At 44.8% G+C, this 11877-nt stretch overlaps 1 long non-coding RNA gene across 5 annotated transcripts in view; it reads right to left on the reverse strand.

The window, feature by feature from the left end:
* LOC117365695 overlaps positions 1-11877 on the reverse strand; it is a 60937-nt gene that overhangs the window by 11690 nt on the left and 37370 nt on the right. Inside the window, exon 1 of one of the 5 annotated variants that reach the window (XR_004540443.1) lies at positions 9925-10150. The exons of the other annotated variants lie outside the window; for them this stretch is intronic. This is a non-coding gene — a long non-coding RNA (uncharacterized LOC117365695). Of the gene's footprint in view, positions 1-9924; positions 10151-11877 lie in introns of those variants that run through there. 5 annotated transcript variants of the gene reach the window in all.

Consider the following 11877-nt stretch of genomic DNA (forward strand, 5'->3'; position numbering starts at 1 on the left):
CCGAAGAAAAACACTATTTTAAAGGGCTCCGACGTGGGGTGTGGGGGGGGAACCCCCCACTTTACTTAACAGACATTGCGCTGGCATTGTGGGGGGTTTGGAGGGTTGTAAACCCCCAAATTATACTTAAAACTGAACTTTTTCCTTACAAAACAGGCAAAAAGTTCGGTTTCAAGTATAATGAGGGGGGTTACAACCCCCCAACCCCCCCCATAACGCCAGCGCGATGTCTGTTAAGTAAAATAGGGGGGTTCCACACACATACCATGACAGGAATGAATGTCACTCTTGTGTGCACCTGTATGTGCAGCCCTAATTCAACAGAAGCATTTCTGCAGTAGTTCTCAACCAGTATGTTGGGACATACTGGCATGTCACCAAAAGCTGGGAGGTATGTCACCAAAAATTTGACATTGACAGCATGCTTTTGCTTTTCTTAATAATTACAGTATATGTGTTGCAGGTTGGGAAGAGTTGAAAACCAGGAAGGAAATCTCCATAACTGGTTTCAAGAATAAAAATGTTGCAGCCCACTTCTCGCTACCACCCCCTGACAGACATTACCTTTCTCTATTTCCTTTATATCACTGTTAGCAACAATTACATGATATATAGGGATTTTTCTTTGTACAGCAGCAGATTGTTGTGTTTAGTGAAGGAAGCATAGCCAGACCTTTATTTTTGAGTGGGCATGACCCACATAGTTCCTCTCCACTCACTGCCCCCACCCATTCCTCCCTCCCTCCATCAAATGGTATAACTTAATGCCTTGAATGACAGGGATCCCCAAGCCCTGCCACCTAAAGAGTCCTCTTCAGAGCCTCCCTGAGTTGTCCAAACAATGCAGTCTGCTGTATGCTTCCTCTGCTGATGCTGAGCATGGACAGAGTGCTCAGCATCGGCAGCGGAAGCATGCCACCAACTGTCCTGAGGTTTAGGCAGCTCGGGGAGGCTCCGGAGAGAACTCTAGTTCGCAGGGCTTGGGGATCCCCACCAGCTGCACTAACAATGCACACTGCTAGTGGGTGGGCCTGAGCTGAAAATGGGTGGTCCCCTGCCCACCCATGGCTACACCATGGGTTTAGTGTCACGCATATGCATATTGTCTGTCAGGTGTGTCACAACAGAAGAAAGATTGCTCTAGAGCCAGTTTAACTATTAGGAAGCCACACACACCACAAAGTTTGAATATTTTCACTTCCACTCCCTCCTGCTGATAGGGCCTCCTCTTCAAAATGATGGCCCTTTCCCCTCCCAGTGTGTTTTGGGATTTACTTAGAGGGGCCTAAAGACCTAAGTCAATCAGGGCCTTAGTCCCCTCCCAGTGCATCTCAAGATGCACTGGAAGGACGAAGGGCCACTATTTTGAAGAGGCGGCCCTATCGGCAGGAGGGAATGGGCAACCCTCCTGCTGATGTGTGGAGGGGTATGTGGGGATGTCAGAGGGGTGTTGAGGGTGTGTGGAGTGTCAGGAGGGGGCTGGGAGGAATGTTAGAGGGGTGTGGAAGGGTGTCAGGGTGTTTGTGGGTGCCAGGCTCTCTTTGGAGGCAAGCTAGTGGGATTGGTTGGTGGAAAGGAGAGAAAAAATGGGGTTCTCCCTGCCGGTTCAGCTGATTGTCAAAAGAATAGCATGGATCACTCTATCAAATATCCAACCCACAAAGATAACATCATCAGACAAAAGGGGGTTTCTTTGGAATAAATAATACACTTTTCCCTCTGTATTCGCAGTGGATGCGGGCAGAGCATAGCTGTGAATATGAAAAAACCATGAATAACTTTTTATATGTTATTTGCGTTTTTTTTGTAACAGCCAGCATTTTACTATTCAAACTGCGAATAATTACATCTGAAGGGCCAGCAAAAAAGCCAAACCATCCCTATCAGGAATCATTCACTGTGCAAACTGCCCCAGCTTGTCCAGGAAAGCAAGCACCAAAACTCCGAGCTCCCTGAACCTCTGGTCCCCATAGAAAAGGAGGCAGGGCAGGATCAGGAGCTCAGTGCGGCTCATCCTGGCCCCGGCTTCTGCACTGGCACTCATCGGCCTATAGCCAGGGCCAGGGGAGTCCACCCCAGAGACTGCCTCATGCTTCTAAGCCCTGCCCACAAACACTGACGAGCACCTTTTCTGTTCCGAGAGCTCTCCTAGCCTGCCCATAGTCTCCGCCCTGCATTTCCAGTCCCGCCCACAGGCACAGCCCTGAGCTGCCAGGCCATGTCCCCAAGATCCATGAGCTACAAATCCCGCCCTGCACATTAATCCTACGTCGCTGCTAGAGCTGCGGAGCAGGTGAAACCAGAAGAGTGGCTTTGGCATGCTTCTTTTGTAACTTCCAGTTTCGTTAATTTCCTTGCGCTAATCTGTCTTGTCAAACAAAAGGGGAGGTGGAAGAAAAATTAAATGTGCACGTACAAGATGAAAAATTGTGAATAAGTGAAACCGCGAGTGCTGAAACCGCGAATACGGAGGGGAAGTGTAATTGAATCAAAACTATTTGTTTTGCACTTACAGTGTCATGAACTCTAGAAACTATACAGTCAAATATGTCTAATAAATTATATTAGCTGAGTTGATCACACAGCACTCAACCTTCCCATGCTAACTTTCCCAAGTAATAAATAATCTAGGAGGATGAAGTATCATAAATGGGCTCTAAACTCAGTACATAGAACCTCTTATAACATAATTGTTATTTCAGGTCCTTATCCTGGATTGATGTAAAGCCATATAAATCATTTATGTCGATCCTCCATCCCACCCTCAAATCTCCCTAACCATTTTATTGTAACTAAGGTTAAAAAGGTATCAATTTAATAATTTATTTAATAGTTCAGTAGTTTATTCTATGTTTGGTCCTCCAAATACTCAAACAAATGTGAAAAAATGTCTGTGAAAAATATATAGCAGAATAGAAGCAGAAACACTTATCTAGATGGCCATTTGCCAGAGCCAACGTTGGTAGGTATTTCCATGAATACCCAACGCTCTATTTTGTCCAGAGCGTTTCAATTATATCAAAGCCTTCTTCAGGGGGGCTTTGTACTAGAGAATGACACGGTGGCTGTTACCTGCGGCTAGCCACGGGTAACCCGCCAAAACAGTGACGAAAAACCTGTGTTTCACAGTGGAGCGGTGAATGGCCTTGTCCCTGCAGTTAAGGGAGGGAATGCGCGCGGTCACCTATCGCGATCCCTCCCTCCTTACTGCCGCCACCGCAGAGTTTAAACATCTCCCTACTCCCTCCCTGTCCTTTACCTTCGTGGCCGGCGATGTCTAAACTGCCTTCTTACAGCAGCCGGAGCATCGAAGCTGTGTGTGGCTGCCGTAAAGGTCATCTCTGATGCAACCAGAAGTTGCATCAGAGACAACCTTTCCGGCAGCCATATGCAACTTCAACGCTCCAGCTGCTGTAAGAAGGCAGTTTAGACATCGCTGGCCATGAAGGTAAAGGGCAGGGAGGTTTGTTGGCACATTTGTAGGACCGGGCCTGTTGTCCAGGGGGGAGGCGTGGGTGCATGGTGGAGGTGTTCTCGCTGCAGGGTGGGGGTGTGTGAAAACGCCACGAAAGTAACGGGCAGGGAGGGAGAAAGGGAGGAAAGGTGGGAAGAGGAACAGACGCAGAAGGAAAATGGGTAAAACAGAGTGGGGAGAAGATGCTGAAAGGACATGGGGAAGACAGAATGGGGAGAAGGACGCTGAAAGGACATGGGGAAGAGAGATTGGGAGAAGACGCTGAAGGGAAATGGGGAAGAGAGATTGGGAGAAGACGCTGAAGGGAAATGGGGAAGAGAGATTGGGAGAAGACGCTGAAGGGAAATGGGGAAGAGAGAGTGGGGAGAAGATGCTGGCAGGGAAGAAGACAGAGATGCCAGACTATGGGGGGAGCGTAGGGAAGAAGATGGGTGCCAGACCAATTTGGAGGGGGGTAGAAAGGGAGAGGCACAGTAACAGAGCAAATGGAAGACACAGAGAGAAGACAGACAGTGGATGGAAGGAATTGAATGAGAAGCTGAGGAAAGCAGAAACCAGGCAACAAAGGTAGAAAAAAAATTATATATTTTTTTTTTGCTTCAGGATAAAGTAGTATATTAGCTGTGTTGATAAAAATTTATAAACAAAGCCCTGCCAGCTGAACATCTCTTTCTCCAGTTCAGCAGCCAGAACTTTGATTTATAAGGAAGGAATAAGCTAAATATTGCAGTACTGAGGATTGTATGGATGCTGCGGGAATGGTGACGGGGCGGTGAATGGAATGGCAGTGACGGTTCATAGTCAAAAGCGCGTGGCGACAAGGGGGCGCCGAGACAACTGAGCGCAAGGCAGAAGCCCGCGCCGAAGAAAAAGGGAAAAAGTGAAGTTTTCAGTATAATGTGGGGGGTTACAACCCCCCAAACCCCCCATAACGCCGACGCGATCTGTATTCAGTAAAGTGGTGGGGGTTCCCCACCAACACCCCCCGTTGGAGCCCCTTAAAACACTGTTTTTCTTTGGTGCGGGCTTCCGCCTTGCGCTCAGTTGTCTTGGTGCGCCTTTGTTAGCGTGCGCTTTTGACCTGTCACCGGCAGTGACGGTGACGGGGCAGTGAAGGGAATGGCGGTGACGGGGCAGTGAAGGGGATGGTGGGCCAGGGACAGATTTTTTTCCCCGTGTCATTCTCTAATATATACCATGTTGCTGAACTGCAAAAATATAACAAAGAAGCAAGAGCAAAAATAACAATTCCATACACTCAACACTATCATATACTCAGCCTCACAAACCAAAACCACCCTAGTTAAAAGCCATTAATAGATTGCGCCATACTCAAAACCTTTATTGCGGTCTATATAGAGGGCATGGAGGTATCCCATTCTAATTAAAAAACAAACTGGGTAACTACAAAACAGTCATAGGCCATCAACTAGCTCTCAGACAGAATGCGAACACAGCTTGATGGATATACTACCATGTGTCAGGCTACAAAATACACCGACAGTCTAATACTAAATACTAAACAGACCATGCTTTACTCATAACACATAACATGTTCCGTATTACAACGCGCTACTGCTGTGATCAATCTATGGATACAAAAGCCTTGGCATCGGTGCCATGCCTTTTAAATATATTCACATTATTTATTACTTGGGAAAGTTAGCATGGGAAGGTTGAGTGCTGTGTGATCAACTCAGCTAATATCATTTACTAGCTGATGCCCCGGCGTTGCACGGGTATTTAATTATAGCAATAACACTGTAAATGGATTCAAACTTTATAGTGGTGAATGAAATTATTGTTTTACAGCTTAATAAAAAGTACAATATTCAAATTATAATGTGAAATATTTGACAAAATGAATACAATACAACTAACGCAAAACGTGATTATAAACAACATTTTTAGTTTCACCTCCAGGAGCAAGAACATATAAATTGTTGGGTGAACCCACCCTTGAGCAAGCAACATAGAGTTGTGGGCCGAGAGACCCCCAGAACATATCACCCCAGGTAGTGAGGGATCTGCATACCAAGTTTCGTTCAAATCGATCAAGCCGTTTTTGAATTACTGTGAGAATGGCAGCTTTTTACATTTTTCCATTGACATGAATGGGTGATATCTGATTTTCTGTTTGTAGCTCCGCCCATGTGTGCAGGTGGGCCGCGAGACCCCCAGAACATATCAGCCCAGGTAGTGAGGGACCTGCATACAAAGTTTCGTTCAAATCGGTCAAGCCGTTTTTGAATTACAGTGAGAATGGCAGCTTTTTACATTTTTTCCATTGACATGAATGGGTGAAATCTGATTATCTGTTTGTAGCTCCGCCCACGTGTGCAGGTGGGCCGCGAGACCCCCAGAACATATCACCCCAGGTAGTGAGGGATCTGCATACCAAGTTTCGTTCAAATCGGTCAAGTCGTTTTTGAATTACTGTGAGAATGGCAGCTTTTTACATTTTTCCATTGACATGAATGGGTGAAATCTGATTTTCTGTTTGTAGCTCCGCCCACGTGTGCAGGTGGGCCGCGAGACCCCCAGAACATATCATCCCAGGTAGTGAGGGATCTGCATACCAAGTTTCGTTCAAATCGGTCAAGCCGTTTTTGAATTACTGTGAGAATGGCAGCTTTTTACATTTTTTCCATTGACATGAATGGGTGAAATCTGATTTTCTGTTTGTAGCTCCGCCCACATGTGCAGGTGGGCCGCGAGACCCCCAGAACATATCATCCCAGGTAGTGAGGGATCTGCATACCAAGTTTCGTTCAAATCGGTCAAGCCGTTTTTGAATTACTGTGAGAATGGCAGCTTTTTACATTTTTTCCATTGACATGAATGGGTGAAATCTGATTTTATGTTTGTAGCTCCGCCCACGTGTGCAGGTGGGCCGCGAGACCCCCAGAACATATCATCCCAGGTAGTGAGGGATCTGCATACCAAGTTTCGTTCAAATCGGTCAAGACGTTTTTGCGTGATCGCGGCACATACACACATACATACACACATACATACCTCCGATTTTATATATATAGATTAGACATATTTGACTGTATAGTTTCTAGAGTTCATGACACTGTAAGTGCAAAACAAATAGTTTTGGTTCAGCTGATTGTAGCAGGGGAATGGCCCCGATCAGCTAAGCCTGCAGGATTTCCCAAAGCTGCAGGGAGTCCTTTCCTTTAAAATAAAACTCTATCATCTGCCCTCGTTCCTAGATAAACTTCTTATTCCTCAAAGTTCTCCACGCACACTAAGATCAACCGACCAAAAACTTCTTTTCATCCCCTCCTTAAAAGATTTCTACTATACACGGAAAGTAAACTTCGCAGTAACTGCACCTACTCTCTGGAACTCCCTACCACAGCATCTCCGTGATGAACTTCGACTTGACAAATTTAAGACTGGTCTTAAAACTCTCCTGTTCGGTGATGCATTTAATAATCATTAGAACTATTCTTCTTCTTCTTCTTCCTTTTCACAACAATCTCTTTGACAAAGCAACCCCTCCCTTTATGTACTACCCAACCCCTACTATCTCCTTTCTTCTTCTTTAATATGTAACTTTACCCATCCCATTATTCCACCCTCACATTCCAGTACGTCTGGTAATTGTTTGTTCGTTTGTTTGTTTGTTTTATTATATGTTCACACATTTTTATTTTTCTCAGTTTTCCCTATCTTTTTAATTTGATTGTTAACCAGCTAGATATTAATTTGATGGTTGGTATATCAAAATCAATAAAACTTGAAACTTGAAACTCAGCTGATTGGGGATTCCCCTGCCACAATCAGCTGATGGCAAGCCCTGGACTGTTTAGATTTTTTGAGGCATAATTCTCTAACAGGCACTGTTGCATGACTGACACATGATCAGCATCCACTTTTAAGGCGGCCACCAACTTCAATGCTGGTTAGAGAATCCAGGCATCTGTTTTTAAGAGTCACCAATCAAATACTTACTTACCTGTTCTGGATATTCTGGAACAAAATTGGTTTTAAGCTGAAAGGAATGACAAGTTTGTTTGAGGCTTGAATAAAATGGTGTAATCAGATGTAAATTTGATTACACCAGAATGGAAAATTAGCTTTGCTATTAATTTATATTTAAATTTAATTTACTTTGTTTAAACAAGATCTGATAACAATTGTTGGACATCCCTATTTAGTTTCCTTTCACCCTCAATTGTTACTTGTTTAAGTTGCATCAAATAAATATAAATATTTAAATGTTTAACATCTGACTGTTTAACCTATTGAAACATCTGACTGTGATTATAACATCTCACATTTAATTGTAATACTGTTTTCCCCCGAAAATATGATAGTGTCATATTAATTTTGGGCCCAAAAAATGCACTAGGGCTTATTTTTGGGGTAGGTCTTATTTTTTCATGTACATGATTTTCTCTCCCTTCCTCTCCTTCACCCCAATTCTTCCTCTTTTCTTTCTCTCTCCCACATGTCCAGCATATCTTTCCTCCCCTCTCACAGGGGGATGGGAGGGAGGGATAGAAAGATGCTGTAGAGGGAAGGCCTTCCCTCTGCAGCATCTTTCTATCAACTCCCTCCCATCCCCTGTGCAGCAGGACCTTTGCACTGTGCACAGCATCGTTCTATCCCTCCCATCCCAACCCTCCTGCAGCAGAACTCTTGCACAGCTTCTATCATAGAAACATAGAAAAATGACGGCAGAAAAGGGCCAAAGCCCATCAAGTCTGCCCACTCTAGTGACCCTTCTCCTTGATTTTGCTCACCACCCCCTGCCTTTACATCATTAGAGATCCCACATGAATATCCCATTTATTTTTGAAATCTGCCACGCTGTTGGCCTCAATCACCTGCCGTGGGAGTTCATTCCAATGATCGACCACCCTCTCGGTGAAGAAATACTTTCTGGAGTCACCATGAAATTTCCCTCCCCTGATTTTCAGCAGATGCCCTCTGGTGGACGAAGGTCCCATAAGACGGAAAATATCCTCTTCCACCTCGATACGACCCGTGATATATTTAAATGTCTCAATCATGTCTCCTCTCTCTCTTCGTTCTTCAAGTGAGTACAGCTGCAATTTATTCAGCCTTACTTCATACGGAAGAACCTTGAGCCCCGAGACCATCCTGGTGGCCATCCGCTGAACTGACTCAATTCTCAGCACATCTTTCCGGTAATATGGTCTCCAGAATTGAACACAATATTCCAAATGAGGTCTCACCATGGACCTGTACAGTGGCATTATGACCTCGGCATCATGCTGATAAAACCTCTACGGATACAACCCATCATTTGCCTTGCCTTGGAGGAAGCCTTTTCCACTTGATTGGCAGTTTTCATGTCATCACTAATGATTACTCCTAAATCCCGTTCTTCCGTGGTCCTAGCTAAGGCCTCACCATTTAACGTGTAAGTCCTGCACAGATTTCTTTTACCCAGGTGCATCACTTTACATTTTTTAGCATTGAAGTTGAGCTGCCAAGTCGATGACCATTGTTCCAATAGTAGTAGGTCCTGCGTCATACTGTCAGGCATAGTGCTTTTACCTACTATGTTGCACAGTTTGGCGTCGTCTGCGAACAATGATATTTTTCTTCTGAGCCCTTGGGTCATATCACTTATGAATATGTTGAATAGGATTGGACCCAAGACCGAGCCCTGCGGCACTCCACTGGTCACATCCGATGTTTTGGATGGGGTACCATTTACCATCACCCTCTGAAGTCTACCGCTCAGCCAATCCTTAACCCATGCAGCTAGTGTTTCCCCTAATCCCAGCGATTTCAGCTTGTTCAATAACCTGCGGTGTGGGACGCTATCAAAAGCTTTGCTGAAGTCCAAATACACTACGTCCAGGGACTCACCGGCATCTAGTTGTCTTGTCACCCAGTCGAAGAAGCTAATCAGATTTGATTGGCAGGACCTGCCCTTGGTAAATCCGTGTTGATGGGGATCACGTAGATCTTCCTCATCCAGGATTGTATCAAGTTTCTGTTTGATCACTTCCGTGCAGCAGAACCCTTGAACAGCCCCCTGCCGCACAGCCAAATCCCCGCTGACCCTCCTATCCTTCCATCTCTACCTCCCATCCGAACCCCGTCGACTGCAAGACTTACATACCTCCCTCCAAAGAGCTGCGTCGGCAGTACTCTAAACAGGCTGCTTCATGACCTTCTCCCGCCGGGTCCTTCCTTGTGCCGCGTTACTGATGACATCATCAGTGAGGCAGCAGAGGGAATACCGATGCTGCTCTTTGTAGGTCTCACGGTCGGAGGGGTTCAGATGGGAGAGATGGAAAGATGGGAGGGTCAGTAGGGATTCAGCTGTGTTTTACCACTTATTTCTGCCCAATGGGATGATCAGTAACCCTCAGAAAGGCACCTAGACAATATAAAGCTTAAACAATAACACTTTATTACATGCATAGATAAATATTAAAATAGATTAACATCACCGTATTTCCGGACATCACTATCCCTCACAATCTGGAACCCAAAGCGATTGATAGGAGAGGAGAATCGAACGGGCTGTCCCTTGTTGCAACGAAACTGGATTCAAATTCTATGGGCTGAGTTTTTCTCTTTTATAGAGAAAAACTGCTGCCCTCTTAGTAAGACAGCCGGTTCTGTTCTTTTGTTATCTGTTTTGACAACACCCAGGTCAAAAGAGGTCAAGATAGCAGATACTTGTCACTGTCTTTTTGATGTAGTTTCCCATCTGTCTTTACTGATGATCATCTGGTTTTACTGTCCTTTGAAGATCAATGAGGTCAGGATGTTAGCTCCTGTGGAGATCAAAGAGGTCAGGATCTTAAATAAGCAAGGTTATTGCAGAGACCATCTGGTCTTACTGTCCTGTGGAGATCAAAGAGGTCAGGACGCAAGGTGGTGTTGTAGTTTATTGTCTCTTTGATGCTATCCAGTTGTCACTCAAATAAAGGAAGTCAGGATCTTAAATAAGCAAGGTTATTGCAGAGACCATCTGGTCTTACTGTCCTGTGGAGATTAAAGAGGTCAGGATCTCAAATACGCAAGGAGGTGTTGCAGTTTTATTGTCTCTTTGATGCTATCCAGTTGACACTTAGACAAAGGAAGTCAGGATCTCAAATAAGCAAGGTTATTGCAGAGACCATTTGGTCTTACTGTTCTTTGGAGGTCAGGATGTCAGGTAAGCAGACTTGAGGATTCATATCAGTAATATGTTCTGAACATGTCAGTAATGCAGACTTGAGGATTCATATCAGTAATATGTTCTGAACATGTCAGTAATATGCTGAGGCATAACAAGCTGTGAAGCAGGGATGAGGGGAAGCGCTGTTGCCGGTGAATCCAGGGACATTTGGTTTAGGTTAGGGCTTATTTTTGGGGTAGAGCTTATATTAAGACCCATCCCAAAAATCATGCTAGGGCTTATTTTCAGGGTAGGTCTTATTTTCAGGGAAATACAGTAATTAAATCATAATATAATTGCATCACATCACCACTAGGCCATATGATCTTTACCTTCATTTTTCTCCATTTCTAGTAGCTCAAGGTGAGTTACATTCATACATAGCAGGTATTTCCCTCTCCATAGAGAGCTTATCTGAGGCAGTGAAGGCTTAGATGACTTGTTAGGTGCCATCGACTCATGTTCGAGTGATAGTGACTTGATGATGATCATCAAATTTTCATGGCAGAATACAGAAGTAGAATGCTGGGCCTTTCTTCTGCGAAGTATAAATTTGATGTTGTTGCATCCCCTGCGGTCCTTCATCTCCAACATTGCCCATCTGCTGCTACCCAGATGGGTGGTTCATCATTAGTCTGACATCTCCACTGAAACCTGTCTGCTTTGGGAGGACCTGCTGGTAGTGAAACTACTGACGGCAGATTTCAGCTTCTCAGATACGTACAAGTCCCAGTGGCACGACAAGCTCATGTACCATGACTGGGTTAGATGGCTTGCCTGTTCAAAATCTCAGGGAATTACAATGGAATTTGAGCTGGACTTCTCATTGTCAGCCAGGCCAGGTCCAGAGTTAGGGGTCCCCCTGTCACAGGGGACCCTAAATATGCCTGAAATTAAAAAGGGGCAGCCTGCAAGCAAGCCTTGGGGCTCTGTTCCTATCATCTGGGCTCCTTGGGGAGGATGGGAATGGGATATAAATCGAATTCAATCAATCTGCTCTAAGCCCCAACAGGTCTAGCACCTGTCCAAGTTAGCCCAGTGCCCTAAAACCACTAGGTTACTCCTCTACTTTGATTTTAGAGAAACAATAAGGGCTCTTCCCCTCCCCAGATTTCCAATAAAATCTGCATGTCACGTTGATCCATGACTTGATTTACCCCACTGCATGTAGGAACTTGTAGTCTTGTTTTTCATAGAGAATGCATGAACTACAAATCCCCACAATAGAGGTGCAGTA

This window comes from Geotrypetes seraphini, chromosome 8, assembly GCF_902459505.1.
Source record: "Geotrypetes seraphini chromosome 8, aGeoSer1.1, whole genome shotgun sequence".
Classification (NCBI taxonomy): domain Eukaryota; kingdom Metazoa; phylum Chordata; class Amphibia; order Gymnophiona; family Dermophiidae; genus Geotrypetes; species Geotrypetes seraphini.